Genomic DNA, 16,331 nt, shown 5'->3' on the forward strand with positions numbered 1-16,331 from the left:
CCGGGGCCGCCGCGGGATAGCACCAGCTGGGCAGCAGCCCAGACGCGACTGGCCAGGGGCTGGGCCCAGCGTGCGCGCTGCTGGGTCCCTGCAGCAGGCCCCGGCTCGGGGGGTTCGGAGGCGCCGCAGCCGCGGAGCGCCATGGCCGCTTCCTCCCCCGCGGCAGTGGGAGCTGCAGCAGCGGCTGCTCCCGAGTCCCGCTGGCTGGGGGGACAACAACAGCCGCCGCCTGGCCCCGTGGGCCGTCCCCCTCCTCGCCCAACCACCCGACTGAGTCCTGCTCGGGGCCAGGCCGGACTGTTACTCACCCCGGCCCCGCGCTTCCCCTGCGTCTCCCGGGCCTCCCTCCAGCGCTTGCGGAGGGAGGGGGAATGGTGAGCCCGGGGAAGAGGCGGGGATTCGGGGAGGGAGCCAATCGGGGGAGGAGGGGGCGGAGTCGGGGCGGGGGGGGGGGTGCGAGTACTTCCGGTCTCTAGGCTCCGGGGCATTTCCTTGTTTGTCCGGTTGTCCCGACCGCATGTCGGTCGGGACGCGGGACAAACAAGGAAATATCGGGACGGTCCCGATAAAATCGGGACGTCTGGTCACCCTAGCTCCAGGCTAATAGACCACCTGACTCCAATTAACCTGCTAAGAGTCAGGTGAGGCAGTTAAGCACCTGACTCTAATTAAAGCCCCTGTGATTCTATAAAAGGGCTCACTCCAGTCAAGCCAGGGGAGAGGAAGTGTGTGTGAGGAACTGGGAGCAAGAGGTGTGCAAGAAGCTGAGAGTGAGTATGCGTACTGCTGGAGGACTGAGAAGTACAAGCGTTATCAGACATCAGGAGGAAGGTCCGGTGGTGAGGACAAAGAAGGTGTTGGGAGGAGGCCATGGGGAAGTAGCCCAGGGAGTTGTAGGTGTCGTGCAACTGTACAAGGAGGCACTCTAAACAGCTGCAGTCCACAGGGCCCTGGGCTGGAACCCGGAGTAGAGGGCGGGCCCGGGTTCCCCCCAAACCTCCCAACTCCTGATCAAACACAGGAGGAATTGACCCGGACTATAGCTTCTACCAGAGGGGAAGGTCTCTGGACTGTTTCCTGACCCATAGGGTGAATCTGTGAAGCGAGCAAATCCGCCAATAAGCGCAGGACCCACCAAGGTAGAGGAGGAACTTTGTCACACTACAAAGATAGATTTTAAGTGATTATAAGTCAAAGCATAACAAGTTGGATTTGGTCAAATGAAATAAAAGCAAAATGCATTCTAAGCTGATCTTAACACTTTCAATGCCCTTACAAACTGAGATGCTTCTCACCACAGGCTGGCTGGTTGCCCTTCAGCCAGACTCTCCCCTTTGATCAGTGCTTCAGTCGCTTGATGGTGATGTCTGTAGATGGAGGTGGAAGAGAGAGAGCATGGCAAACATCTCTCCCTTTTATCATGCTCTTTCTTCCCTCTTGGCTTTCCCCCTTCCCCCCCCCGTCAGAGTCAGGTGAGCATTACCTCAATGCAGTCCCAAACTGACCAAAGGAAGGGGGGGGTGACTCACTTAAGAGTCCAACAGATCCTTTGTTGTTGCCTAGGCCAGTGTCCTTTGTTCCTGTGAGGCTGGGCTGGGTTTCTCCCATACATGCCCTGATGAGGTGTGAACTACCCCTCTGGTCTTGGACAGTTTTTGCCTGGGCTTGCTTTAAGTCCTGAGGACACATTCTCAGCCTCGTAACTATAACATTACTATAACAATGATTACTATAACATTACTATAACAACAATGCTCAGTGCATCATGAGCCTTCCGAAGATACCCGACATGACAAACTTTGCATTAGATACCACTAGGGTGACCAGACGTCCCGATATTTCGGGGTGTGTCCCACGTCCCGAGCGATCTTCGGTCGGGACGCAAATTGTCCCGATAGCCGCCAGCAGGGACTGACTCGGCTTTTTTATTTTTTTGCACCCCCCCATGTGTCTCAATTTTTTTCTTTCCCTCATCCAGTCACCCTAGATACCACATAGTCATTTTATAAGGATGAACATGGGGGTCCTGAGTGTTCCCTCGAGATACAGAACATCACAGACACACGTATAAATAAGTTGATGCCAGGTGACTTACATTGACGAGCTTTGTAGTGTAGACAAGGCCTCAGTCAATGCTCATTCAATTTAAAAATCTGAATGAATCTTCAAGGATATTTTTTCTAGTATTTGCTCAGCTCATTCATGGATAAATATTTACACTTTTAGTTCACAAACTGTCAAGATGCAGTACAGTCATGATTCATCCCCAAGTGTATAAGTTGTAGCTGGGTTTGGTTGTGAACTAATGTTAGTCCTATAGGACACTGATTGATGGTTGTTTATACTAATTAGAGTCAGAGTTCATGGAAGAAGTATATTCAAAGACTTTGAACGAAGTGGGTAGTGTTATCCACTTATTTACTTTGTTAATGTCAGTGAGTCACTGTGAGGAAGCATTTTTTTAAACATTTTGTGCATTAGATTTTCTTTTAGCTGGATTCAGTACAACTCTACAGTACAAGCTTGGTCCGCTCAGAGTCTCAAGGGACACAAAACCTTTGACAAACTGCTGATTCAGCTAATCAGAGGGATTTTGGAAGTCTGATCAGTGTCTCCGAACCATGTGTGCACTCCTCCAAGGCAGATGGGCAATACCCCTGTGTATAGGTAGCCTTCTTTGGGCTCTGCTCCTACCCATCTTATTCCCAATCCCTACATCCCTTTCCCTCTTCTCCTGTGCATCCTGATTCACCCTTGATTACAGCTGAGTGGGAAAGTTTTCCCAGCCTGTGACAATTTTTGAGATTTAAAAAAAAAATGTTACCATTCTGCATTGCGATGAAGCTGAGACTTTGGAAAGTTTTCATGAACAATCAGAGTAAGAGGCAGCCTAGACTAGCCAATAGCCTAGTAGTTTAGGCATTCAGTTGGGATATAGAAGAGTCAGGTTCAAGTCCCTGCTCCAGTCAACCAGAACAAGGTGTGGGGGACTCAGGGTCAAATTCCTGCACTGCCTAATTTGGAGCAGCAGCTTGAAGCTGTGTTTCCCACATCCCAGGTGAGTGCCCTAACTGCTGAGGGGGTTGGTTCTTTCTCTTGGGTTTTGAGCAGAAATTCAAATCTGGACCTGACTAAAGTTTCATAGAAATGGACTTTTTCCCATGAAAAGCTTTTGTTTAGACTGTCACAGATCCACAGGATCTGTACAATGCCCCAGCTTTTAAATAGTCTCCCGGAGGAACCCCTTCAGTGTGACTGACCCCCCCAAGGAGTCCCACTTTTCGTGCAGGGTAGGCCCTGCCACTTCCTAGACTGAGCCTCTGAGCTCCAGCACTTCTGTTTCACACCATGAGCTCTGCCTCGTGAGTCCAATTGAAATAGACTCCTGGCTAGAGATTTGTATACTCCTTAGGGACTAATGCACCCCTGCCAGTATTTGCAGTGACACCAAGCAGTATTTTCAAAACAGAGTAGGACTTATTAGTCAGCTGGAACACAGCACTGGAAGTCCGTAGGTTCGCAAAGAGAAATAAAGGTTAAAATATAGTTCTTTCTGGCCAAGCCAGCACAATTCATCAGCCAAGCTGCTGTGAACTCCATTTCAGGCTCGCTCTCTCTGACCAGCTAAGTCAGTCCCAGAAGAGAGCAACCAGCTTCCTCCAGAAGCCCACACTTTGTCCCCCATTGGTCACATCTCAGTCCTTTTTTCTCCAGCTGGGGATCTCTGCTCAGCCTCCCTGTTAAGAGGTGGTGGGGGTGGGAGGGAAACTCTCTCCTCTTGGCTGTTGTTTCCTCGGTGTCAATGTTTTCATCATTAGGGCTTTCTCTTGTCTCTTTGGGATTCCTGCATTGATATAGGATTGTTTTCAGGAGTTTCCAGTCAGTTCCTTAACAACCCTATTCACTGCGGCCCAGACAGCAAGGTGACACCAACACCTCATGTCCTGTGCTGTTTGCCAAGAGTGGACTTAACGTTTTCCCCTCCATTGGGTAACAATGCAAAGTGCAGAGGGAAACTGAGGCACACACAGACTTCATAAAAATACTACAGAAAATTCCCACTTTGTCACATAGACAAAAAATTCCTTATCAGCTCTGCTCTGATCCATCTCCGAGGAGCATAGTTTACACGGATCTGTGTCCTCTTCACCTCTTGCTCCCTCTGCTTCTTCATACTCAGCAACATCTAGTTCTCTCCCTCCTACCAGCATGTGTTGCTGCCCCTTTCTCTTCACCCAATCCAAGCTCAGCAGTGATGGTATTTGGCTCCTCTTCTTGTTGCTTCAGGTCATCTCTCCTCTTCATCCTCACTCCTTCACTTGCTGTAAAGCCAGTTCCATCCATCTTTTCATTCCTTTCTCCTGCCACTTGGTCATTAACTACCATCCCCCCTGCTTTCTTATTTTTCTTTCCCACTGATATCAGGTCTGGTTGTTTCTTCCTCTCACTTCCTCCCCTATTCTCATCCAGGGAGAATTCAGTTTCCTCATCAATGACCCATTTGATTCCCTGCCACTCACGTACTTTCATTAAGCATCTTTTTGATCTCCAGCTTTGGAATGACTCTCCCATTCACCAGCTCAATTACCCTCTTGACCTTGTATCTTGCTGTCTCCAGATTCCATCTCTCTGGCCACCACTTGCTGTCCTTTGACATTGCTCACCCTTCCCTATCCTGACACTCACTCCTTTCATGATCTCCAGCCCTCTCTTTCAGTGCCTGAACTGTCTTCCTTCCATTGGTTCCATAGTGTCTGCCTTTTCCTCGCCTCTTGATTCATTCACTTTCCCTTCACACTGCTCTACTTCTTCAAACTTTAACCTTGGTTCTCCCCCACCCACCATACACATGTGTTCATTTATTGATTCATATTTCTTGAAATTACTTATCTTCTAGCTTTAAGTGCTTGTACAATGGTAACATCAAGTATATAAACTAAGGGGGAAATCCCCCCTTGTCGTCTTGATCAATAAATAACTCCTGACCAGAGGTGAAAATAAACCGGTACGGGCCGGTATGGTGTACCGGTAAGAAAGTGGCCACCAGAAAGTGGCCACGGCAACATTTTAAGCACCATACTGGCAGGGCCGCTGACGGAGGGGCAAAAGGGCAGCTTCCCCGGGGCCCAGCGATTTAATAGGGCCCAGGGCTCCGGCCGCTGCCACAGTAGCTCTGCCCTGGGGATCTGGTAGCAATTTAAAGAGCCCAGGGCTCCTGGCCACTGCCGCTGCTACGCAGCAGCGACTGGAGCCCTGGGCCCTTTAAATTGCTGCTGGAGCCCCATGTGGTGCGGGCTGGGCAGCGCTGAAGGGCTGGCTGGGGGAGTCTTTAAAATTTATTGCATAAACTCTTCATCTTCAATGTTTATCTTCACCTACCTGTATCTCTGTTCCTACGTCTTCCTATCCTTCCTCTCACTGCCTCCTTCTATGATTCGCTGCTCCTTTCTTCCATGTCTCCCAACCCAGTTTTGCTTGCCATCCATTCTGTGTCATCTGTTATTTCCCCGCATCTTGTCCACCAGTTGCCTTCTTTCTTCTCCGTAAGGTTCCCTCAGAAAATATAGTCCTTCAAGAAATTTGTCCTAGCTCATTCTCTTCACTTTACCTGATACTGAAGTGTTATCCCATGAGTTGTTTTTTCTTTGTCTCATCTAATATTCACACGAGCTGATCAGGACAGGGAATTTGTCTTACTCTAAGGCTGGGATGACATTGGGAATTTAGGTTGGAATAACTGTTGCTCAGGAAAATTCCACACCCCTGAGCAATGCAGTTAAATTGACCTAACCTGTGGTGTAGACTAGGGTGAATTCTCCCGTTGACCTAGCTACCACTTCTCTGGGAGGTGGCTTACCTATGCTGATGGAAGGACCTCTCCCAGTGGCTTAGGTAGCATCTTCACTGAAGCTGCGCCACTGCAGCATTTTAAGTATAGACATAAGAACGGCCATACTGGGTCAGACCAGAGGTCCACCTAGCCCAGTATCCTGTCTCTGACAGTGGCCAATGTCAGGTGCTTCAGAGGGAATGAACAGAACAGGCAGTCATCAAGTGATCCATCCCCTGTTGTACACTTCCAGCTTCTGGTGAACAGAGGCTAGGGACACTCAGTGAATGGTATTGCATTCCTGCCCATCCTGGCAAACAGAGGCTATGGACACCATCCCTGCCCCTGACAAACCTAAGACTGTAAAGTGCTGTGTAAATTAAAGCAATCCTATGAAAATTATAGAAGAAAATTTGTAATGTAAGGTTCTGTGTACATGATCGCAATCATAATAGCAAATAGTAATGTACACATGTTTTTAAGAGCATAAGGACATAGGGCAGGATCCAGCCATTAACTTCAATGGGAGCAGACTCAGACCCTTCGTTCATAAAGAGATCGTCTCAGGACAGCCCGTTCAGTAGGACAAAACAAAGCTAAAACACTTTAGCTAAGCAGTGGGTCTCAATCACCTTAGTGCAGTGGAGCTAGCTGGCCTTGGGGAAGCTAGATGGCTCCATTATCCAAACCTCACTTTAACGTAAGTGAATGTGACCCCGTTTCAGATAATGGGATAATAGAGGATGCATTATACATCATTTGTAGGATTAGCTAGGGAACAGGACATTCATTACATAACAGTGGCAGAAGTCACAAAGCAAGACAACTTATGGTCTAAATTATTTGGACATACGAATGCCAGTCATAGAACATGATGCAGTTGTTTTAATTGCATATCGTCATATTTCTAATACATTTGATCCTCTTTTACTCTGATCGTAAGTTGAGTTTGGTTTTCTTCCACAAATGTGTTGGCACAGTCATGCCACATGAAAGCTCCCCAAGTCATTTTGCAATTCATTAATTTTTTCCATTACTAATATTTTCCATATTCTCTCTAGACAGTCTTTTAGCCTTGGGGATTTTCTTTTGATACAATCTTATGAGCCACAACTAGTAATAAAGAGGTGAATTTTATATGTTTGCTTTCATATTTTCCTCTTACTGGGAGTGTGCGAGGAAGGATTATCCAGTTATTAGGGCACTAGCTTGAGAGTCAGGAGACCTGGATTCAGTTCCCTGATATGCCACAGCCTGCTTCTGTGACCTTGGGCAAGTCTTAGGCCCAGATCCACAAATGTATTTAGGCTTCTAATTTTCATTGACATCATTCCATTTCAATGGAAGTTAGGTGCATAATAATACCTTTGTGGATCTAGACCCTAGTCTCTTTCTGCTTTGTAATAGTACTTTCCTTCCTCACAGGACTGTTGTGAGGATACATACCATAAAGGTGGTGATGTGCGCAGATAACTGTGGTGATAGGGACCATATACGTACCTTAAACAGATAGTTGTATTACCAGCAGATCATAAGGAAGGTCAGTTTTTGTGAATCAGTTTTTAACACCGTCACTTTCCCCAAGCCATTTTTCATGGCTCCCTTGTGTTATGTATGTAAAGGAGCTTCTGTCTCTACAAGGTGTTCAGCACACAACACTTCTAAATTAATTTTTTTAACCACGCTAGCATGCAATGCCAGTGGAATAAAAACTCAAATACATTTTCAATATTAATTTTAATTCACTTTTGCTGTAGTCTTGGGAAGATCCTTGTTTGTTACTCAAAGATCCTAATAGCTTCCTTGTACTGGGCTACTTGTATTTTATTTGTAAGTAATGGAAGCTGGAAACGTTAGGGAGTGGACGCTCTCTTAATCACGGCTAAACATTACCTTGTGGAATACTGTGCTTGTCCGATGTGGGTGATGCTGTGCCAGTGCTGAAACTCTCTAGTAGTATTGCCTGAGGCAGTTCCCCTTTATTGAGGCACATCAAAGCAGCAAAGGAAATGTCCATTATTTGATCTTACTGACTGGGGTTCAGTCTTGCATGAAAGTGGGCATGGATATGTGAGGGTCTGCTCTTTGAAACAGTATAGGTCACTGCTGTGAGTAGAATTTTCTTTTGCAGGGACTCAGGTTAGGAAAAATCCTATTGTCCAGAAGCCTGGGGACAACAAAAAACCTCTTCTGGTCCAATGTTATTTGATTACTTACTGTCCACCAAGCTCTGCACTTAAACATCGTGGTGTATTGTCTGACTAGTATATTTGACCTGAGGCTGAAAATGAAAATTGGTCTCCTCTGCTCAGTGCCTTGGGGAATACCAAAAGAATGGTGTCTGTACCCCTTGTTACACTTGGGGAGAGTGCATTACCAGCACTCGAGAGCTGCCCTTATTTGTTTTTAAAAAGGAATGTAATTCAACTCCTATAAAGCCAAACCATGAAGCCTTAAATGTTACTTTTTATTCACTCCTTATCCAGTAGAATCCTATTGATTTCAGTTGACATTGATCATAAGTAATGAAGGGTGCTAAGCAAAAAGACCTGGGATAGGGTTTGCATAATGAGGCTTTCATTGCAAAGTTGCCTGTAAGAGCTGGGTGAACTATTTGCAATGGACAATTTATTGAGAGCTCAATCCAGCAAAACACAAACTGTGATATTCAGATTTGACCTAACTCTGCTCCCATAGAAATTAATGGGAATTTTCTCACTATTCGTCAGCATGGGAGGAGTATGACTGAAGTTAGTGGCAATACTGACATGATTAAAGTTAAGCATGTGCTTAAGCACTTTGCTGGATGAGGGGCCTGATGCATTTAGCTGCTTTTCTGTTTGTGAGCTGTCTATATACAGAGTGATTCTTTTCATGTGTTTGCTATTCAAAGTGATTCTATGAATGGTTAATGCAAATATATTTCAGATTATGACTGCTTGTGAACTGTTCACAGTATCTATTGTGTCACGTGTCAGCTATTCATACCTCACTGTTCACACTGTGTGATTGGTCTCTTGAGATATGTGGAATTATTTCTGTTCCCAGATTGGATGACCCACAAAGAGCATTCAGGGTGGCCATGGGAACATTTCTGGTGTGAAAACTCATGCAAATAAATCTTCATGAGTATTTAATTGCACAAATATGTGTAGAAAGCAAATGAAAGGGGTTGTGGCTATTATTTGCAAATACTTTGGGCAGGATTCAAGGAGCAGCTGTAGTGACAATTATGTTGTACAGGCTTTTGTGATACTGTTTATTGATTTGGGGCCTGATCTGGCTGTTTTTGAAGTCGAAAGTAAAATTATTGATTTCAATGGGAGCAAGACTGGATCTGTAATTCTGTGTACATTTTATATCGAGCCTTGAATGTGTAATGATATATTGATCCTAAATATGCAGTCAGGTTAAGATGACCTGGACAGAAGTAACTATAAACTACAAAGTTGTCTGCTTTGAATCTTCTGTTCAGTCACCCATTTAGCATAGGTCTGTCTAGGGGTGTAAGTGTTTGCAAAGCTACCAAAAAACTGGTCATTCTGGAACACCATGCTGAAGGCTGGTTCTTGGTTTTCTTCAAACCTAGCAAGGGACATAAAAACCTATAAGGAAAGGTTCTAGATGAAAGAAAGTATAGGTCCTCTACTTAGTGGGGAAGAGGAGCTCATAATGGATGAAATTAAGAAGGCTGAGGCTTCATGCCTATTTTGCTTGTCTTCACTAAAAAGGTAAATTGTGACCACATACTTAACACAATTAATATTAAAAACCAGAGGGAAGGAACACAAGCCAAAATAGAGGAATAAAAGTGTAAAGAATATTTAGGTAAGTTAGATGTTTTCAAGTACAGGGCCTGATGAAATTTACACTAGGGTACTTTTAAAAAATAGCTGAAGCAATCTCTGAACTGTTAGTGACTATTGTTAAAATATAAATATAATATATACCTATCGCATAGAGCTGGAAGGGACCCTAGAAGGTCATTGAGTCCAGCCCCCTGCCTTTACTAGCAGGACCAAGTACTGATTTTACCCCAGATCCCTAAGTGGCCCCCTCAAGAACTGAACTCACAACCTTGGTTTAGCAGGCCAATACTCAAACCACTAAACTATCCCTCCCTGTTGAGTGGATAGCTCATAGAAGACAGGTAAGGTCCCAGAGGACTGGAGAAGGACAAAGCTAGAACCTATCTTTAAAATGAGGAACAAAGAGGACCTGGGGAATTATAGACCAGTCAGTCTGACTTTAATACATGGAAAGATACTGGGAAAAATTACTAAAAAATCAGTTTGTAACTACCTGGAGGATAATAGGGTTGTCAACATGGATTTGTCAAGAACAAATCAATCCAGGTCAGCCTAATTTCTTTCTTTGACAGGGTTACTGGCCTAATGGATAGGTAGTAGCTGTGCACCTGATGTATCTTGTTTTTAGAAGGCTTTTAATGCAATCCCACATGACATTTTCATAAGCAAACCAGGAAAATATGGTCTAGATGGAATTATTTTAAGTCGGGTGCGAAACTGGTGGAAAGACCCTATTCAAAGAATAATTATCAGTGGTTTGCTGTCAAACTGGGGGGAATGTATCTAGTAAGGTCCTACAGGCCTCTGTCCTCGGGCCGGTGTTATACAATATTTTTATTAATGACTTGGACAATGGAATGGAGAGTATGCTTAGAAAATTTGCTGATGACATCAAGCTGAGAGGTGTTGCAAGCACTTTGGAGCACAGGATTAGAATTCTGAACAACCTTGTCAAATCGAAGAATTGGTCTGAAATCAACAAGATGAAATTCCATAAAGTCAAGTGCAAAATACTATACTTAGGAAGACATAATCAAATGCACAACTATTTATTTGGCATATGCAATACAGGCAAGCCAAGCCACAGTGTTCTTTTCAACAATGTTCAAGGCACGAAGACCTCCAGGAAGTTGAGTCATTTTTCAGTCCTTAACAATGTGTGTCATGGTTTGTGGCTGCCCACATTGATATAGTGGACTGTCTCTAAAACACCACCGAAATTCTGCTGCAGCACAACTACACAGTGGTGAATAACTGATTAGGTGGTAGTACTGCAGAAAAGGCTCTGGGGTAAAAGTGGATCACAAATTGAATATGAGTCAACAATATGATGCAGTTGTGAAAAAGGCTAGTGTCATTCTGGGATGTATTAACAAGAGTGTCATATTTAAGACATGGGAGGGAATTGTCCTGCTCTACTTGGCTCAGCTGGAGTACTTTGTTCAGTTTTGTGTGCCACACTTTAAGAAAGATGTCTGCAAACTGAAGAAAGTCTAGAGAAGAGCAACAAAAATAATAGAACGTTTAGGATTGGTATACACTACACAGTTCGGTCAACCAGAGGTAGCTTACATCGGCCTAATTGTGCAAGTGTCTACACTTTAATTTGGCTCCTATCGACAAAAGTGCCCCATCATGCCAACTTAATAACATCACCTCTCTGAGGGCTGTAAAGTCATGGTTGATGTACTTAGGTTGACACAGTGGGAGTGTAGACACTGCATTACTTACATCGACCCTAAGTCCTCCAGCAGCTGCCCCACAATGCCCCACACTGACCAGTCTGGTCACCACTGTGAACTCTGCTGCCTAGAAGGCCCTCTTCCCTTTAAAGCCCCATGCATTTTTGAAATTCCTTTTCCTGATTGCCTCGCTTGGCAAGCGCATCTAGTAGCTCTCCATTGTTGAGTGCAACTGCCCAGTTGGCGATGCCTGCTTGGAGTAGACAGAAGATATGGATCTCCTAGGCCTGTGGGGAGAAGAGGATGTGCAAGCACAGCTCTGAACCAGGCCTACAAAGAGCTGCATGTCATACTTAGTGGAGACCCAGCCACCACTCCCCATAGCACTGTGGATACTTCCATGAAATACCCAAGTCACAGGCCCCTGCCATGAACAGCCATGAACTCACCTACCTCTGCAGCCCACTGAGAATTCAATCTCAGGACCTCCCTATATCCCCTCCCCACAACGTTCACATGTCATTAGGGGTCGCTGCACTACCCCTACCACTCCTCCCCAGGAGACATTAAAGACAATCACAGCTTCTCATACACTGACCTGTGAAAGCCATGGTTGGTGTATGTGTAGCTGAAATGGACATGACTGTCCTTTCCACTTATAAGTTCTTTTCTCTTGTTTTATTAAGTTTTTAAATTGCCAGGGTTTTTTTGCATTGTTTTTGTTACAGAATAAAATTCTATTATTTGGAACATAACTAGTCTTCATTAGTTCACAACATATGCTGGCTGGTACTCATCAGTTCTTAAAGCAACCAATTACCTGTTACTGCACAGTGTCACACAACTCAGAAGACCATTCACAAATAAAATTAATAGGTGTATTGACAATGTTATATCTGTACACATACAGCAATCACCACACAATTCATGCCACGCTGCAAAAGAGCAGGGCCAGATAGAGCACACTACTACAACACTACTCTGACTCACTATAAAATGGTCTTTCAAAATCTCCCTGAGCTGTATAGCTCTGCATTGAACTCTTCTAATAGCCCTTGTATCTGGCTATTCAAATTCAGCAGACAGCTGCTCCACCTCCACCCCGGCTGAAACTTTTCCCCTTTGCTTCATAGCTATTATGCAGGACACAGCAGGCAGCTATAACCATTGGGATATTTTTCTCATTGAGGTCCAGTCTTGTGAGTAAACAATGCTGGCATCCTTTCAAACAACCAAGGGCATATTCAACTATCATTCTGCACCTGCTGAGCCAGTAGTTGAAACATTCCTTGGTGTGGTCGAAACGTACGGCTGGTGTATGGCTTCATGAGCCAGGGGAGTAGGAAGTAGGCTAGGTCGACCAGGATCACTATTGGCATTTCAACATTGTCAATGGTAATCTGCCGGTTGGGAAAGAAAGTCCCTGCTTGCCACTTTCTAAATAGTCCTGTGTTCTTAAAGATGTGAGTGTCATGCACCTTTCCTGACCAGCCCACACTGATGCCAATGAAGTGTCCTTGGTGATCCACCAGTGCTTACATAACCCTAGATAAGTAGTTGATCTATTCTGTAGCAAGGTGATCTGGTGCCAAAATAAGGATATGCGTGCCGTCTATCACTCCCCTGCAGTTCAGGAACCCCACTGCTGCAAATCTATCCACTATGTCCTGCACATTGCCAAGAGTCACTGTCCTGCATAGCAGGAGGTGATTAATGACCCTGTACAATTGCATGACAATGGCCGCCACGGTGGATTTCCCAATTCCAAATTGATTCCCAACTGACGAGTATTAATCTGGCATTGCAAGTTTCCACAGTGTGATCACCACTCATTTCTCCACTGTCAGCGCAGCTCTCAGTTTAGTGCCCCTGTGCTGGAGGGCTGGGTAAGCTCAGCACACAGATCCAGGAATGTGACCATGTACATCCAAAAGTTCTGCAGCTACTGCTTGTCACAGAGCAGTAAACCAGCCTTATGATGTGATCCCTTGTTTCTCGGGCCCAGAAGTGCGCTCCATCATTCGCAGTTGCTCCGTGAATGTCACCAACAACCTTGAATTGGTTCTCGCTACGTCCCACAGCAATCTGCCCTCCAAGGAATCATCATGTTCCCTGCGGCTCTTGTGGCTCTGCAGAGACAGTAGGATCACGCACCCCGTGCTTGCAGCACTCATGACAATAGTACAGAACTGTGCAGGCTCCATGCATCTATTGGAGATGTGGGATTATGAAAAAAAGGCACAGAAATTCTGGGATACAGATGACATTATGGGAGGGAGACAGTTGCAAACTGGGAAGTAGACCCCATTCTCCTAGTCACCCCTTGCGACTCGTTTCAGCCCCATCATTCAATGTCCAAACTTCCTGAACGGTGGCGAGTTGCATACTGGGATACCTACCCATGGTGCACTATACTGTGCATTGATACAGGCACTCCTGATACATGCATGCGCCGGCATCACCAGGAGCCAAGTGTGAATGCACACAAGCAATATACTAACTGTGGCAGCTGTATATTGATGTATCTTGAGTCAATATGAGTTTGTAGTCTTAGAAAATCTGACCTATGAAGAAAGGTTAAAAAAACTGGGCATGTTTAGTCTTGTGAAAAGAAGATTGCAGGGAGACCTGATATCAGTCTTCAAATATTAAGGGCTGTAATAAAGAGGATGGGGATCAGTTGTTCTCCATGGCCATTGAAAGTTGGAGAAGTAATGGACTTAATCTGCAGCAAGGGAGATTTTGGTTACACATTAGGGAAAACTTTCTAACCATAAGGACAGTTAAGACTGGAATAGGCTTCCAAGGGAGGGTATGGAATCTCTGTCATTGGAGGTTTTAAAAAGAAGGTTAGACACACACCTTTCAGGGATGGTCTAGGTAAACTTGTTCCTGTGTCAGCATGGGAGGATGGGCTAGATGACCTCTCAATGGGTCTTCAAATCCTACATTTCTATAATTTTATAAATCTATAGTCTGCTGTATTCCCATTGTTTGGCTGATTAGAGGCCCACCTACATTCTACAAGATGTACACTACAAAGCTGTTCTCAAAATGAGTCCCTCTTGGGGTTCTCACGTTGAACAGCTATTGAAATCTTCATAAAAAGATGAATTTTCAGGACAGGTTAATGGGAGCTTTTGAGACATTCATTATGAGGAAGTAGTTTTAGGGGCTTTTTTATTTTAATCCAGGGAAATTGATTTCCTATTCACACGCTTTGGTTAATGTACAAGCACATGCCTTCATAAATAGTCAAAGATATTCAAGAAATGCCAAGAACAATTCAAAAGGCTAGTGAATGTCTACAGGAAAGTTTTTAATAAACTCTTCAAGAATAAGTATCAAGTATTTCAAGGTCAGTACCGCTCTTACACTGAGACCCTAAACTACAACTAGGATGTCACATCTTAGCATTTAATAAAAAAAACACAGTGTGGCCACTTGCTCATTATAGCCTCGATTCTGCAAAGACTTACAGATGTTCTTATAGTAAAGCAGGCAAGTAGTTCCATTGGCTTCAATGGGTCATGCACTTAAACTATAAGGGGTTTTCAGGATCGGGGACTTGCCGCAAATGACTGGGTTTTTGTGGTCCCATACTCCAATTGCCTGTACATATGCCAACCATTTCCTTAAATGTAATGTATAGTCATCATTTTAGGGTCTGATGCTACCAGCCCTTACTTATGCATGCACTCCTTATTTACATGAGTAGTCGCATTGACTTCAGTGGATAAGGGTTGTGGGATGAAGGTCTACAGCTGCAGTCAGACAGACTCTCATTTTATATGTATGGTTAAAATGTATGTATTTAAGATTATGGGCAAGGTGCCGGCATGAGATCTGGAGCAAAACATGCCAAGAACCAAACTACCCAAATATAATAGCCAAATACACAGATTTAAAACAACCAATGTATATTCAGAAAAAGATCACTCTGATCCCATGTCATTTGAAATGACACAAGGCTCTGCTTATAGGCAGAATTCTTGATAAATTGTAATAGCTGGTGGTGTCGTGGAGTAGTGTTTATACAACCTAGGACTTGTCTTCACTATCGTGCTAAATCAATGCTGCTGCAGCACGTCTGATGAAGACACATTACATTGACAGGAGAGCGCTCTCCTGTCAATGTAATTACTCCACCTCAACAAGAGGCAGAAGCAACATCGGCAGGAGAGCATCTCCCGCTGACAGAGCGTGGCGTAGACACCTCTTTAAGTCGATGTAAGTTACATGGCTCAGGGGGTGGTTTTTTCACACCCCTGAGTGACGTAACTTACATCGACTTAAGCGGTAGTGTAGACAAGCCCTAAGTATTTATCACCTAAAGTAATCTTAATAGAAAGATTAATCTTGAAGAAAATTATTCTGACTCTGCAAACAATAATTAGAAACAACCTATGTGAAACAGTTTTGAGGACAAAGTTAGCTGTCCTCATAAAGGCATTTACAAACCTGTAGTTTAAAAACCAAACTGAGATTGATTCTTATTTATATTAAGGGCTTCTCTTGCTATCTATGCACAATAACTCTTAAGGTGAGTGTGGTAGTGCTTTTAATTCAATGTGACTGGTAAGTCAGGGACGGACTACAGCTTGAGTTAGTACAACTGGTCAGATGCTAATCCAATCAGTCTGTGCAGTAATCAATCACTCTCTGCAGCTCAGGTGTTATTTTGCAGCGTGGCTGCTCTCACTAGAGCTAGGCTAACATAAGAGGAGTTAACTCTGCAGTGAAAACATGGTCTAAGGGTCTACACTGCAATGAGAGGAGCGATGGCAGCATGTGTAGATATAACCAAGCTAGCTTGGATCGTGTTAGCTACAGTAACAGCAACATCGTAGAATCATAGAACTGGAAGGGACCTCAAGAGGTCATCTAGTCCAGTCCCCTGCACTCATAGCAGGACTAAGTATTATCTAGATCATTCCTGACAGGTGTTTGTCTAACCTGATCTTAAAAATCTCCAATGATGGAGACTCCACAACCTCCATAGGCAATTTA

This window comes from Trachemys scripta, chromosome 2 (assembly GCF_013100865.1).
Source record: "Trachemys scripta elegans isolate TJP31775 chromosome 2, CAS_Tse_1.0, whole genome shotgun sequence".
NCBI lineage: Eukaryota > Metazoa > Chordata > Testudines > Emydidae > Trachemys > Trachemys scripta.